Source organism: Cheilinus undulatus, linkage group 18 (genome assembly GCF_018320785.1).
Source record: "Cheilinus undulatus linkage group 18, ASM1832078v1, whole genome shotgun sequence".
Classification (NCBI taxonomy): Eukaryota; Metazoa; Chordata; class Actinopteri; order Labriformes; family Labridae; genus Cheilinus; species Cheilinus undulatus.
The window spans coordinates 33751318-33767562 of record NC_054882.1 but is presented as its reverse complement, the minus strand read 5'-3'; the positions used below and the strand labels follow the sequence as shown (position 1 = coordinate 33767562).

The 16245-nt window shown below is 38.6% G+C and overlaps 1 protein-coding gene across 3 annotated transcripts in view; it reads right to left on the bottom strand.

Moving 5' to 3' along the window:
* alk (ALK receptor tyrosine kinase) overlaps window positions 1-16245 on the bottom strand; it is a 755603-nt gene that overhangs the window by 191179 nt on the left and 548179 nt on the right. The window lies entirely within an intron of this gene.

The following is a 16245-nucleotide window of genomic DNA, read 5'->3' as shown; positions in this document are numbered from 1 at the left end:
AGAACAACTGTGCTCTGCTGTTTCAGATATGCTTTAATCCATCCCATCATGCAGTCTGCACTTCTGCATACACTGTGAGTATCTTTAACATTAAACCAGTTAAACTGACAAAAATGAAATGGCATAACATGGAGACACTCCATGAAGTTATATGATATTATTTCTGAGCTCAGAGCTAATATAACAGTAACATCAATACTCAATAGGAGCATGAGATCAGCTTAGACTGGTCAGAACACACTGTCTGCACTGTGATTCTGCAACATTTTCCTCCATGCATGGATGTTACACTGCAAGTGGATCGGTTTAATTAAGGACAGTGTTAATTGGTGACACTCAGCCGACTGCGTTTGCAGATGTCGTCGTTACAGCAGCTGATGAAAACAGAAAGTGTCCTTCCAAATGTCTCTTAGTGTAGTTTTATTATTTATCAAATATTCTCATCAGCTTTACACTTAATGAAAAACAATCATGATACAAATAGCAGTAGACGTGCTCCACTGAAGGTCACCAGATTGCACGGCTCCTGATTAAGCCGAAACACCAATCTTATTTTCTCTATTTTACAGGATTAAACATCAACTTTTAAAGCAGGTTTTATCAGGCCCAGCTGGTTTGACAGACATGTTTCTGTGCAGTCACAAAAACAGGTGTGGAGAATTGTACACCTGGTTTATGCTGCTGTGTTGACTGTCACACTGCCCACACCTCCACACAGTTTCAACCAATGAAGGCACTGCATCTTGTGTTACTGTTTGAGGAAGTGCACAGGTGACATGTCAAACTGATGCAGCCATGATGCATCGACTTATGAGTTAAGCATATCTCCAGCCTAATGTGCAACAGCGAGGATTCTTCCAAAATGATCTGTCAGGCAGCAACGTGAGTGATCAGTTAGGTGAATCTATGTTGAAGATTTTATTGTAATAGTTTACTATTGTGACCTGAAGCTTCTTGGTGGTTTTCTTTTTTTAATATTTCTATTTTTAATGTAAAACTAAGAATTCATGATCAGAATTCTGGCTCCTATTACTGACCCATTTCATTTGGCTCAGTGATCAGAGTATATGCCTTCAAACTCAAGACTTTTTCCAGACCTTTTCAAGACCCTCTTGATATATAGTTTAAGACCCCATTGCATTCAATATGCTGTTCATTTCTAACCAGTTACATCAGTGACAGTTATGTGCATATGTTTAGCAGATTGCAAGAAAAAGAAGAGAACACATTTTTCATTGTATGCAAATAAAGCTTTCTTTCAGATGCTAGCAGACTCTGTGCTACTATTACACTAGGCAATCATTTTATTGCAAAGCTGCTTTTAAATTTGCAAAATCCTTTAAATGTTAACAAATACCAGCTCCAACAACTTTTCCTCCAACCCCGTCTAAGATTCTCAACTCCCAAGTACACACAGGGACAATCAAACCCAGGAGACTTGGACAGTCAGACAAAGGGTGAGACTAATTGTACAATCACAGTGGAGGAAAACAAAGAAATAACACTAGAAATAAGACACAAGAGACAAGAACTACAAAATAAAACAGGAAGGACAAGAAGAAAAGCTTGGGAACAATCAGAAAGAAACACAAAGAGAGGAAAATGAAAAAAAAAATCAGGGGACAAAGAGAACTGTGGAAGTGACAAAACACGCAGGGTAAAGAGAGAGAAAAGACTGAAAAAAACAGGAAACATATCAAACCTATGCTGTGATTAAATACTAAGAACCAGAAACAGCAGGTGTGGAGTAATGATCACCTATTCATTCTGTTGTGTACAAAATAACAAGAAGGGGAGAAAAGGTTAATGGCTCTGAGCACGCACCCATTGTTTGCAACACTAGAATCAATGTGGAATTTAAAGGCCATGTAAAGTGATCAAACAAATCTGTATTTAGGTTTGTTGTATGACAGGCCACAGTGTTATGAACCCCCAGGTCAATTTTTAGTAAAACGAAACATCTCTAAGTTTATAAAATTATGCTTCAAATCATGAAAAATGAAGCAGTAAGAACTGCTCCAGGATGTTGTGGGTGTGTCGGTTGAATGAGCTGAAGCCCCGCCCACTCATGAGAAATACGATCCTCTCAGATTTTAAGTGTTCAGTAACTCCATTACTTCTTATGGTGACTAGTAGTGTAACGCGTTTCTTTTCAAAATGAATAATGCCGTTACCGTTACTGGGAATTTAGATCACACATTACTTGTTACTTTTACAGCTGACAACTCTTTGATGAGGGTAAGCAAACATCCGGTTCGGCAGACGACGTGACAGAGTGGTAAGCACATCAGCATCCTGGGAGAGAGAACAGCCTCTGCAGAAACAAACAAACACGGGGCATGCACACACACCTCATGGCTGAGCACTCGAGTGTGAGCTCTCTGTCTTGGAAACACCAGAATTACTTTTCAATCCTTGGGATAAAGGACGAAAAAGAACAGGGAAGTAAAACCTTTCCACCTCCACGAACAGCAATTTTAACGTTACGAAGTACTGAGTTAAACAACACGCTTCAGCTAAACTAATTTCCAGAGACCCGGATGCTAAAGACACCGCTAACCCAGATACAGCTCACGTTAGCTGGGCAGAGCAAGCAGGGAGGAACCGCCCCATCTAAACAACCCAAGACTGGATTTAATTCCCCGCCAGCTGCAGAGTGTGTCACTAAGGAAGTACTAAACAGACTGATAGCAAGATATGCTGTTAAAGACATGCTTCTGATATAAGCTGTGTAGTCCGCTGTCTTCAGAAAAATAAGAGAAAAAGATAAGATGAGGGATAGGACCGCCATGTTAAAAAATATTCAGAGAGCAGCCAGGATTTCATCTTTACTCTGTCAGGAGAGTAGCCTAGATCTATTTTAGACTTCTTAAACAGTGTTAAAAATGCTTTAACACTGTCAAAAATTGAGAAAAATTCTACTGAGTTCTATTGTTTCACCATTTTCCAACAAATTTTATTTCCTCTCACACTGTCATAACAACACAAATTAATATGATGTGTGCAATAATGAGGATTCAAGTGAAAAAAGTAATGCCTGAGTTACTTTTCAAAGTAACTAATTACTTTTACAAAGCAGTAACTCAGTTACTAACTCAGTTACTTTTTGCAACTAGTAACTGTAACTAGTTACTATTTTTCAGGGGACAAAGAGAACTTGCCCAACACTGCAGATTTTAAAGAAAAAGCTAAATTTTGAATGGACAAAAGCACTCATATGATTAGCCTGCCCCTTGACCTTATGATTAGAGGGTAGCTGCCTGGCTCTATGCCAGAGCAGAGACAAATCCTTTTTCTGGCTCAAATCTCTGATATGACGCTTCAAATTATCAATAGGCCACTGTGGCTGATAGATTTGCCAAATTTACCTAACAACGAACCAAAAAATTTGCATTTCTATGACTGTTTACTTTCAGTGAAGGCAATGACATCAGCTAACAACAGACTGTGCTGAGATGAACTACTCTATGATTTTATATTGTAGTGTTAGAGGGGCGGGGTTATTCCCTACTGTGGCCGGTGACATCACCAGTCTACATATTTGCCCCGCCCAAATTAAACCCAGCTAGGAAACAGGTGAAAAAAAAGGCATTTTTCACTTTACAGGGTCTCTTTAAAGGGATTTGTTGCTGATAACAAATCCGTAAAACTATTTTTGAATATGCAGACTTTTTTTAGCCTTTCTTAATTATTTTCATGTACAGTTAAAACATAATATTATTGCTCTCTTTGTTATTTTTAAGCAAAATAGTTCACACAAAGCCACTAGACTGCACCTCCTGTTACCAAATACTGGATAAACAGCTATGAGACCCTGCACTTGGTTTACAAGGATTTTGTGAGGACATCCAGCAACTCAGGAATTTATTATTGGTGGTGGAAACAAGCCTCTAATTGGATGATGTTGCTTTGTTGCTGGACTGTTTGCTAACAGTTCAGAGCATGCAGTCACAATCAATTTGGCTGTGTGGGTAAAAACATGTGAGTTCATACTGACTTTAAGCCAACGATCAATCTTCACACATTCACCAGCATATTAAAAATTAAGATCAAATCCATTTGCATGGTTAACATACAGGGTATGTAATAGGGTATATGATGTAACTTTGTGACATCTGTTGTCGCAAAAATGGGGTAATATGTCCAGTTTGACATCGAGGCTGAACAACAGTAAGGAAAACCTAACTTTGTGATGCCACACTTAATATCCCTGTGCAGACAGGTTATCATTTTCATGCAACTGGCTATTGGATTTAGACTTCTACCAACTGTTGTGATCAAACTGCACCATTTTCACATTTAAGCTTTAAATTACCATAGATCAGTGATCATCAACTGGAGACTAGGGGCCACATTAGGCTCCCATGGCTTCCCATACGGCCCCCAGAGGATTGTTTGATTCAGAAAATTTCAAAGGGCAAAATTTGGCTGCAGTTTTTTCACATCGATTTTCCAGAGAAGGCTCTTTGAGAGAGCAGTTTCCCCATCTGAGAATCTTTACAGGTGATCTGTTTCTGTTTTGATGAGTCAAAATTAGATGTGATTAAAAACAAAAACAATAATCATGATTAGAACCATGATGACAATGTATTAGGGCCACCCTAGAAAATGTAAAAACAATTTTGGAATAAACGCAATTTTTTGGTAGGTAAAATCAATATATTTGAGATTATAAAGTTGTATATTTACAAGAAAACAATCTCAGTATTTAAGAGTCTTAAAAGTTGTAAATATAGGTGGAAACCTTGACATTTTTGCATTTGAAAAGTGTTCAGTTTTAAAATTAAAAATCAACAACAGTGGTTTGACCTTCATTTTTTTCAACTTTATAATCTCATTTTTAAAAAAAATTTGATTCATGTATATTTACAGCATTAATAGTTAAAAAAAATATATGTTTTTTTTCTTCTCTGAAATTGTTAACTTTAAACCATAGTATTTTTTTTTTCTTGAAAATACAAGACCCTTTTTATTCTATTTTTTTCTAAAGTTTCCCTAATATGGCATCATAATAATGAATAATTTATACATGTATTTTTCTGTCAAGATCAGGTCAGTGTTGGCAAATTATGTCAGAGTATTCTCAATGAAAATAATTAAAATTGATGTTTAATTTTCCCAAGCGGGTCCTGGGGGGGTCTAAGCCTTTCTTAGATACTAGAAGAGGGTCCCCAAGGAAAAAAGGTGGGGAACCAGAGCCATGGGCCATGCCTTTCCCATTTACTGCCATTCATGTTGGACGAATGTCTTCACCCATCAAGAGGAGAGGCTGGCGTTGTTAGGGCAGAAGTATTCAGATAGGTTACTCTTAACATTTACACACAAAATGCCCTCTTTTCTCAGGGCTGTTTATCTGTAACCTTTTGCGTTTTTGCACCCAACTGAATGAAGTATCCCTCGATGGATTTTCATCCTGAAAGTTGTCTTTTATTCTACTGTATTTCTAAAATATGCTGTAATAATTTGTGATATTTTAACATTAGAGTGAGAGTTTTTACTAACAGGCGTTCTAAAACTGCCTCCAGTTTGTAGGGTTAAAGTACTGTATTGTGCTCTGAGAGTTTAACATTATCTTAACATTTTTATGCATAACCAAAGACAAGCCCTTCATCCCAGTTCTCCCTTTTTTTTTCAAGTACTACACCAGCCAAAAGCTGTTTTTGGATAAGTTATTCTCACAGACCGCTGTAGGTCTCCACCTTTTGATCACGACAGGCGGGCTGGGAATTACAAAACTGTCTGCAACCATATTTATTTTTGGGTTTCTTTTTTATTTTGTGTGGGTAGAATTGTGCTAGTACGAACCCAGCAAACAAATGCACACACTCCACCGACAGGCTCTGAGCTTTTCTGATTTCCCCAATGTCTTTGCTCTGACTCCACCGGCTTTGCATTACTACCTTTGCCAGCTTCCCTTCTTATGTTTTCTCTTTTTTAATGTTGCCTTTCCACTCTCCTCCATCCTTCCACCACTCACCTCTTTCCACTCACTAAACCCTCCTCGCTCCATCTCCCTCCCTCTTTCGCTCTCCAGCCAGACGCCGCTCGCAGTGGAGGGAGGTGTTGACCAGATGGGAAGTGATGTTATAGCACCACAGAACGCTGTTAGGGAACAGCTTTGCGGTGTGGGGCCTGCTCCCTGCCATATCCCATAATAGAAGTGAAATGAAGCCCTATATAAAGGCTGCCACTGTCTCCTTGATAACCTTGAAATGATTTGCCGACTGAGTTGTATACATATGGTGCAGCTGAATTCACCGCCCGCTCGGATGAGGGCCAAATTGAAAAATGGCCTCTCTCCCTCTGAATGAGCACTCAGCGTGATGATGATGATGATGGAGCTGTAATTGTGCAGGAATGCTTGTCTCTTTGTGCATAAGATAAACCTGTGCCATGAATGCTAGATAAACAGATGAAAAGCTCTACATCTTAATATAAAAAACACCAGGAATCATGGACACAATCTGAGAGGCACTCGAGTGTAAACCAAGAAACCTGCTCTTTTCATGTAATGATAAACAGCACTATGTGACATCCAATCTAAACAGATCAATGTAACGCTAATCTCTGTTGACTCAAAGTGTAAAAGTGCACATGAGTCTCCTGGACTACTGAATTATTTTCATGTCTTACCACGCTTTAACTACAGCAGAGCTCCTAGGACTGATTAACTGAGGAGCAGATCAGAGCAGAGCTGCCAGGGCGCATCACTCAAACACTTAAAGCTAATTAGTGGTATACCATGCAAGCCACTGCAGTCTGAAGTATAAATACAGTGGAATGAATGATAAAGAGTCCACATGCGGGAATTAAATGTACATGACTAATCTGAATGTGGATGCTTTATAATTCTCATCATAGTCATTTGTATGCTTATTTAAAATCCCCTCACCTCTGCTTAGGCTGTGGTTTGGTTCAGACTCTCCTATGATATGAATGTTTGTTTTATTTAATTGAAAAATGAAAGAGCTAAGGCCAACTAATCTTTGCTTCCATTCGACAATTCTTGTTTATTCTGCTATTCATTTATGCTTCCTAAGTACGCTGCTCTGGCTAATGTAGCTCTTTTAATTTTCATTCAGTGTGAGTGTTTGTTAGTGAGGATGTCGGATGCTAATGTCCTAACTACATTAGGTCTTCTTTTTCTGGGTTCTGGTTTGCATTAGTAGAGAGTCTCATCCATCATGACAAATGATACATGGAGTATGTTGTATGTTGTGGCGTTTTTCACACTCGACTCCAAGAAGACTACCACCTTTAAAACACTGCATAATTTCACGTCTGATGTTCCTCCTGTCCAAGCTTTTTTTTTGTTACATGATAGGGATGAGTACCGTCATTATAAATCAAAACAAAAATTCATTTTCAATTTCAAAAAGCATTTTCTTTTAAACTACTCCTCGCCTTTATTGTCTGAGCTTTTATTGTGAAACTTTCAATTAAAGATTTGATGTCTGCCATTTGCGACTAGGACTCATTTGAACTTCAGAGCACCAATTAGTCATTGAGGAATTAATGAGCATTGATTTTTTCCTTTGTCTGAGGACAACATAACTTTACTTCCTGCACTAAATCACTTTGCTTTTAAATTTTGAAGGGTAAAACATCCAGTAGTGTTGAATTCTCAGGGACAACTTCAATAAAGTAATTCTTGGCAGTGGACTTACTCAGGACTAAAAATATGAGAAGTAAGAAATGTTTGTTTTCTCTTTAAAGCTCCTGTGAGAATCACTTCAGAGGCCCACTTCAAGAAGGAAGCTTAACAAACTCAGAATCTAACCCTGAGCTCTGAGTTGATCTACCCTCAGATGAGGAATCCTGAAGTATCAGTTTCAGAAAAGCAAATTTCAGTTTTTTCAATCAATTCTGAATTCAGTGCGGGCAACTTTCAGTGTATAGTTGAGCTGTAGAACTATTCAAAATAAAAGTACTCTGCGCAAATAAAGGGAGTTTCTCCAATGAAATTATAAATTGGGGTTTTACTGAAAAGCACAAAAGTGCACTCTTATTATGTTTCTTTCCTGTGACATACCATTGTTAAACTAAAAAAGCTTCACTAATAGTAGATGTTTAGAGAATATCTTTATGCACATGCACATTTAGGCTTGTGCCCTTAAAGGGGACATGTTTTACCCTTTTCAGATAAGTGTATATTGGTCTCAGAGGTCGCCCAAACATGCCTGTGAGGTTTGTTCCTGAAAAAACACTCCACTATTAGATTTCTGTGTGTCTAAAAACCCCTCTGTTTCAGCCTTGCTCAGAACGAGCTGTTTCAGTGTCTGTAGCTTTAAATGTTAATGAGCTACCTGACTCCGCCCCTGACCATGCCCCTCTAAGGAAATGGATGTAGCTCTCCTGATCTTCCTCTCTGAAAGATCAGGAGAGGAGGTTGGAACTTTCTTCCAAGCAGGGAGGGCCAGCCCAAAGCTGGGAGCGGGGCTAAGTCCCCACATGACATCATGAGGGGAAAAACTGAAAACAGTTTGTTTCAGCACACACTTTCTAAAAGGTGGGGAAATAGAGGGGTGAGGGAATGGATTTTTCTGATACTTGAGGGGACTGTGGACAGGCCAGGGGCACAATTTTTTGTTAGAAAAGTCTGAAAAAGTGTCTTTTGCATAATATGTCCCCTTTAATCAAAAAGGAATCAAGAATCTGACTATCAACGTATTTTACCAATGTTGCCATGGATGTTTGTGACATCAAGGCTTTAAACTGATCATTTTCCTCTCTATCTTAGTCCAAACTGTGCATGGCATACAGTAAAATAGGTGAGACCTCGATTCTCTAAATTCCCCACACCTGATCTGTATGTATCAGGTCTGTGAGATGAGGCACACCTGCAGGCAGTCTAAAAACCCTGACTTGTTAACATGCAAACAAACGGAAAGTCAAGCCTTGTTGTGGCTCAGATGCGTTTCTCACATATCCATTCTGAAATGACCATGAAAAGCCATCATCTGTAGAGCTCCGATATACAATGATTCACCATTGCAGCAGGTGACAGCAGCAGGTGAAGATCCATGCTCTTTAGAAATCCTCTGTGCTTATTAGAAAAGGGAACATATAGCCTTTTAGGCCCACAGAAAGCAAAAATCAAGATAAAGATTAAAATAAAATCTACAAGTCCTAACCTTCACAGCAATTTTTTTCACCATCATGTCTCATCTGAACTTTTTTTCTTAAAAAGCTTGTAAAACATCCTTTTTTTCAGAACAACCCAGGCTTTAAGAACAAATCTACAGTAATGTCACTTGAATTTTTAAAAAAGTTAGAGGACTCTAAAGACAAAACGAAAAACAAATCAGAATTTAAAACTCAAAGGTTTTTATTGATAACACTCAGTAAACAATAGTGACTAAGCCTTTTCTTTGCACAGACTTGTTCTCCCATCTCTTGGGGACAAAACAGTGAAAAAATAAACATTCTGTGACTTATGGTTTTCAAACTTACATATATAGAAAAAATTTTAATGCACTTTTTTTTGCAGTTAGATTCATTTGTGCCATACCTCAAAACAGTAGACTAGAGCTGCAACAGCTTACCATTAGTCTACAGTCCCTCCAACAATGCATTGCGGGTAAACAATATGGAGATGCCCATGGCAGAAAGCCAAAGTAAAGGATCAAAAATGATACAAAATTAATAAAAAGACGCTTATTATCAGATCTAACTCCATGGATTTAATCTTCAAAGACCCCAAAAAGTCACTGAAGTTTCTTATATGGCCTCCTCTAGAGCTATGGAGACGTCAAGGGTAGCAAACAAATGACAAAAAGGTCGGCTTTCAGAGAGAGAAAAAAAGAGTAATTGTCTATGACGTATGGTTTGAAAGTTATTTAATGTTTTTATAAACTTGTCACTTCTTGTTGTAGACAACAACGCTGTCCTCAGACACCCCAGAAAGTCAGCCAAGTTGCAGGCTCAATAGAAAATGTTCTGTTAGAGCTACAAATGCTTGGAAAACATAATTAGAAAGGCTCAACAGTGAGCTTTCATAGGAAAAACAAGTTAGTGCCTACAACTTATGGTTTAAAAATCACCAAGCAATTTACAAAGGGGTGTACCTGTGGCACGGATCCATGCTACATGAGCTCTAAGGGTTAAATTCTGAGATTTAAGATGTAAATTTACAAGGGTTAAGTTATAAATGAACAAAGTTACAGTTTTAGTTGATGTTAGATGTGTTATTCCGAGGCATGATAGCCTAGCCTATATTAGGCCTTTGTAGGTAGTTTATATCTGGTGTGTCCTATTGGTCAAATGTCCTGCTTTCAAACAGGTTAATGCTTCATCTAATCTGCACAAAGAAACCTAAGCTTTGTATTAATGTAGATCAACTTGCATAGCATTGTAAATTTACAACTTTACTATCATAAATTGATGGTTCTTATAGCGTTCCTTCACACTTTTGAAAATTAAATTTAAGACTTTAAGACATATTTTATACCTGAACTGAGAAAAAAATCATCCAAGCTGGGCGGACCTTTCTGATTCAATAAATTGCTCATGAAACGTCAAAAGGTACAGGGCAAAGAAATTTCTGTCAACCAGCCTTAGAATATAGCTTTGCAGTCAACAGATGGCCAGATGAATGTGGTTGTGCTTATGCTGTTTGTCTTTGTGTATGAGGGTGACATTGAATCTCTGTAATTAAATCATTTAAAATCAATTATGACTTTGTAAAATGCCAATGCTAATAACTGGAGATTTGGCTGAATGTGCCAAAAATGATTAAAGAGCTCAAGAAGACTTCTTCTTAAATAGATACGTTTGAAGTCAGATGGCTAAAACAAGCACAACAAAGAGTGTGCATTGTAAAGCCTACAATACCTCTTCGTCTCAGGCAAACAGCCCTTTTGTCAAGCATCTCCAGGGTGGAGCACACCCTGCTGCTCTGACAAAACCATTTGACCCATAATGTGCCTGGTTTCAACAGAAACAGTATTTGATGGTGAAAAATCCATTTGGCTGGTAACAGCACACCCAGGTGCATGAAATGGAAAAAGTTTCAATCACGCCCAAATCCAAGTGACCTGTTGAATGCATCAGACAGCAGTAAAACTAAAATACAGGAGCATAAAAAGGGCAACTGCTTAACATGGTAATGGAGTTTTACCCCAAAGAGAAAACCGCTTTAGGTTTCGATCCAGGAGACTGTTTGAAATCGAACAGGGCTTTATCATAGGGAAAAGATGAAATCGATTGTAAATGATGCTGCAGTGCTGCAGATGGCTCCATCTGCATGGAGGCTCGGGGTTAAAAAGTTAGGAAGTGTGTGTGTGTGTGCATGTGGAGGTTAGAGATGCCGTCATTGCTGTTGATCCGGATCTCTACTTAAGCCACATTGATTTTGACTGTCAAATAGCGCAATGCACAACAGGCGTAAGCCAATATGTCAAGAGAAGTGCAGATTAGATTGAACAGCCTGACATGGCCTGGCTGAATGAATGCCACTTCCCTAAACTAAACAGGACACATTTGAATGCTATCTGCTCAGAGCTCAATCTGTTGCCCCACTTTGCATCTGCAATGTTAGAGGCGAGAGGAGAACTGGGGATAAAGCCTTTATTTCTGTTTTTAGGGGAACAAAATCAGTGTTTGTCCATTTTATGTGGATTTAATAAGATTAAAGGTTTTTTTTTCCATCACATTTTTTTGTTAAAAGGAAAACTCATTTTACAAGACATCCTCAAAAACCAACATGGTTTAATCTCATCACACATATGCCTCACAGACACTGAATAACTACATTTCATTATGGAAGACTGGGAACACAATAAACTAGGGAGGAGTGGTTTAGCCCACAGTAATCGTGAAGCTTTAACATTATTTTGCTGACTAAAACTTGAGACTGAGCTCAAGGCGAGCATTAGCCATTGTGCATCCCCATGAGTCACACCTGAATGCAGCTATCTTGCATTTCTGTGCTAAATATTCTGTGACTCAAAATGAACAATCTGCCAAGAGCAAATTACAGCGGATGAAAGCAAAGCCAACTGAATAAACAAACCCAGATGAAAGACACGATGCAAGCGAGTCCACTAGGGACTCGCGTCTGTGTGGTAGTTTTACATGGCCTAAAGACTTTAAAGCAAAGCCGGGCGTGAACCGAGACCAAGTGGTTAATCACTAGAGCTTACTGGGAGACGACTCCACCAAAGTCCTGTGTAAAGCTTCTCGCAGTCCCTCGCTGAAGAGAAAAAACTGTTTCAATTCAATGATGGGCCTTATATATAAAGAGATTTTCTTAAGCAAATTTCTGTTTTAACACAGCTTTAGTGATATTTATTCATTAACAAGAGTTGTCTGAGATAAAATACTGGCTCAGGGGTAGGTTAACATAATTAGCAAGGTAAATAAAATAAGTTTTTCTAGTCCAAATTAGAAAACAACATTGATTACTTCAAAGATATCTGTTTTAATTTTATCCATTACTCATCTAAATCCTATTAATGTGCAGTTGAATGGGTGTACTGACAAAATGATTTAAGACTTATATATATATATATATATATATATATATATATATATATATGAATAAACATAGCCCATCCTCATGGCTAACACCACCCCCTCAAACTAGGTACAGGGCCCTTCAAAAAGGATCTGCCCCCTTTCTGATTCTGGGTTTGCATATTTATCACAGTTAAATGTTTCAAATCATCAAACCAATTTTAATATCTCACAAAGACGATCCAAGTAAATACATAATGCCGTTTCTAAATGATGATTTTATTAACAAAAAGAAAAAAGTTCCAAACCTATCCAACCCTATGTAAAAAATGTATTCCCCCCTTGTTTAATCATGAGTTAACTGTGATTTACCACAGCTCTTGGAAAGCTGAGTCCAATTTTACTGGCCACACCCAGGTCTGATTACTGCCAGATTTGTGGAATCAAGAAAGCACTTAAATAGAAGCTGTCAGACAAAGTGAAGTAGACTACAAGATCTCAAAAAGAAAGGTATCATGCCGCGATCCAAAGAAAATTCAAGAACAAATAAGAAGAACACAGTGACTGAAATCTATCAGTCTGGAAGCCATTTTCAAGGCTTTAGGGCCACAGCAAACCACAGTCAGAGCCATTATCCACAAATGGAGAAAACTGGGAACAGTGAACCTTCCCAGGAGTGGTGGGCCAACCAAAATTACTCTAAGAGTGCAACAACGACTAATCCAGGAGGTCACAAAAGAACCCAGCATGACATTCAAAGAACTGCAGGCCTCACTGGCCAGGAATCGTAAAGGGGGCAAATACTTTTTCACGGCCCTGTAATTAGTTTCGGAAAATTCATTCAATTTCATTTTTTAAATTTTGATAACTTCAGTTTGTGTTAAGGCAGGAGTGTCCAAACTTTTTTCACTGAGGGCCACATACTGAAATATATAAGAATGCTGGAGCCACTTTCATATTCCACACCTTGAGGGTATTAAAGTTACAAACCAGGCTAATGTAGATTAAGATATCCTTAGTTCTGTCAATTAGCCAGATTCCTAAAGTCAAAAACATAGGGCTACTGCTGGATCCTGAACTGAAATTCAATAAGTAACAAAATAGCAGTGGATATACTACGGCTACTATAACTATTACTTTTACTAAAGCACTATGCCAGGCTACCTCCTTTGGCCAGATGTCATTTGCTTTAAAGGAGCTCATAATAGTAATACATTTCTAACAGCCCTTAACACAAGGGTGTCCAAACTGTGGCCTGGGGGCCAAATGAGACCCGCGGCCAACTTTTGACTGGCCCCAAGCAAATTTTGAATGTAAAATGAAATATGAACAAGAAGCTTTTGCTTGACTGTACTGCACTTCTTAATTTCAGCACAAGGCAGTGCTACCATGCTAATTCTGTAAACAAACATTTTGACAGGAAGAATTTATTGATGTTTTTATTCATTTGTGACTACACTAAGACGACAATGTAAAAGATATCAGCTACTAAAGTTATAACGTTATCTTGATTTATAATGCCCTAATTAGTTACCCCACTAAAAAGCGGCGCCAACAGTGTTCCATGTGTGCAGCCACTGGTGGCCAGGGCCAACCAAGTCCCCCTGAAATCTGACTAGCCTCCCCAAAATCCTTAAATTGATTGGTTATTTGCCTTGTCAACCACTGACTAGTAAGCCACTGTGAGCACACTTAATAACTAAGAATATCTTAATCTACACTAGACTGGTTTATGACTTTAAAGGGAACATATTTTACCCTTTTAAGACAAGTTTATATTGTTCTCAGAGGTCCCCAAAACATGCATGTGAAGTCTATTGCTGAAAAAACACTACACTATTGGATTTTTGCATGTCTAAAAACCCCTCTGTTTCAGCCCTGTTTAGAATGAGCCGCTTCTGTGTCTGTGTCTTTAAATGGTAACTTGCTGTCTGACCCCACCCCTGACCACACCCCTCTCAGGAAATGGATGCAGTACTCATGATATTACAGACCCTTTTTTTTCTTCAAAGTTTAGACTGGCATTTAAACCATCAATCTCCCAGACGGTAGTCAGCAGGGTAACCCACTGAGCTATCCAGCACCTCAGCTGGTAGCTGAGAGATCAGTAGAGGAGGGCAGAACTTTCCTCCAGGTGGGGGAGGGCAAACCAAACCTCGGGGTTTGGTTGGCCCTAACCCAGTGCTTAGGCCCCTGGTGAGGCCACTAGGTGTAAAATCTGAGAATGGCTTGTTTCAGCACAAATTTTATTAAAGATGGAGAAAGAGAGGGGGAGAGGGAATGGATTTTTCTGGTACTTGAGGGGATTATGGACAGGCCAGGGACACAAAGCCTGAAAAAGTGATTTTTGCATAATTTGTCCCCTTTAATATCCTAAAGGTGCAGAATATGAAAGCGGCTCAACCATTCTTATATGTGGCCCTCAATGGAAAAAGTGTGGACACCCCTTCCCCAGTGTCAAACACAACTTTTTTTGCACCAACATGAAATGTACTCCAAGTGTATCAACAGGTGGTCTGAGAATACACTCACTGTTTTTCCTATGGTGCATTTAAATATGTCATCTGCATACAACAAGGGAACAACTCCTTGATGTGTGATAGGGAGGTCATTTATGGACTGAAGAGTGTCAGTCCAAGGAGTGATCCCTGCGGGATTCCTGCGTTATAATCCCACAGTGATGTATTAGACTCACAATAATAGGCACTTCACTTGTATTTCTCCCCTATTGTTGGGTGTGAATTCTCAGCTGTGTCGGGCATATTTACACTTCAGAGATGGAAATTTTAAGTTGTAACTGTGTAGGTCCTTCACACAAGCAATCTCTGAGGGCTTCTACTCAGGGCCTTTCTTACATACATACTATTAAATCAAGTATGCTTTCCCTTAGTATAATGCCCCTTTTTCTGAACACAGCTACTGAACAGTTCTCTCTTTTTTTTTTCAGTATCAGCTGCAATTATGTGAGCCATTTTTTTCCTGGAAACAGGGTCAAAATATCATCTAACATTATGTCAAAAGATAGAAATGCTAAAACTAAATTAAATATGAATAAAACTCTGCCACAATTTATTAGGATGTCAAACAGAAATTGCAATAAGTGGCTAAGATCTACAGCTATTAAAGATTTTAAAGCTTTCAAAGATTTTATAAGAGAAATTTAAAAAAAGGAGCAGTGAAGGGTATGCCAAGAGTGATAAAAAGATATGACTGAGATCTCTTAGTATCAGCTGTACATGAAAGCACTGCATCAAAGGAGTGATTATATAAAACCCCCCCATATCCATTCGGTGAGGATCTCTCCACAGTGCTGTAGGTTTTGCTAAAAGGTTTTGATAATGGGCTCTCTGTAAAGGTATCAAAGCTTATGTTCAGTTCAGTTCAGTGAGAACGTCTTATAATAAGATGAGGTCCACAGCTGAACATTACATAAAAAATAAAGTGTCTCGCTGCAGAATATCACAAAAAGTAGGGGCTAAGACAAAGCACTGATTCAACTTTGCAAATTAAAATAGACCCAAATGCAATGAGCCAAAACCTTCTACATGCCCAGTCAGAAAAACAGAGCAAAAGAATTTGATAGAATTTCTTCATAAAGTATGTTGGCTTTTCAGATTAAATAATGATCAAAAAAGCCACGGATCAGAGAACAAACCAGACATGATAATGTTTATGGGTCCCCGGGCAGCAAATCAAAACTACACAGATAACGATTTCAGTGATATGAATAAGAAGGGCTATGAAGCAGAACAGTCCAAAAAAGTTTAAAGAGCAGGATCCTGCATCAAG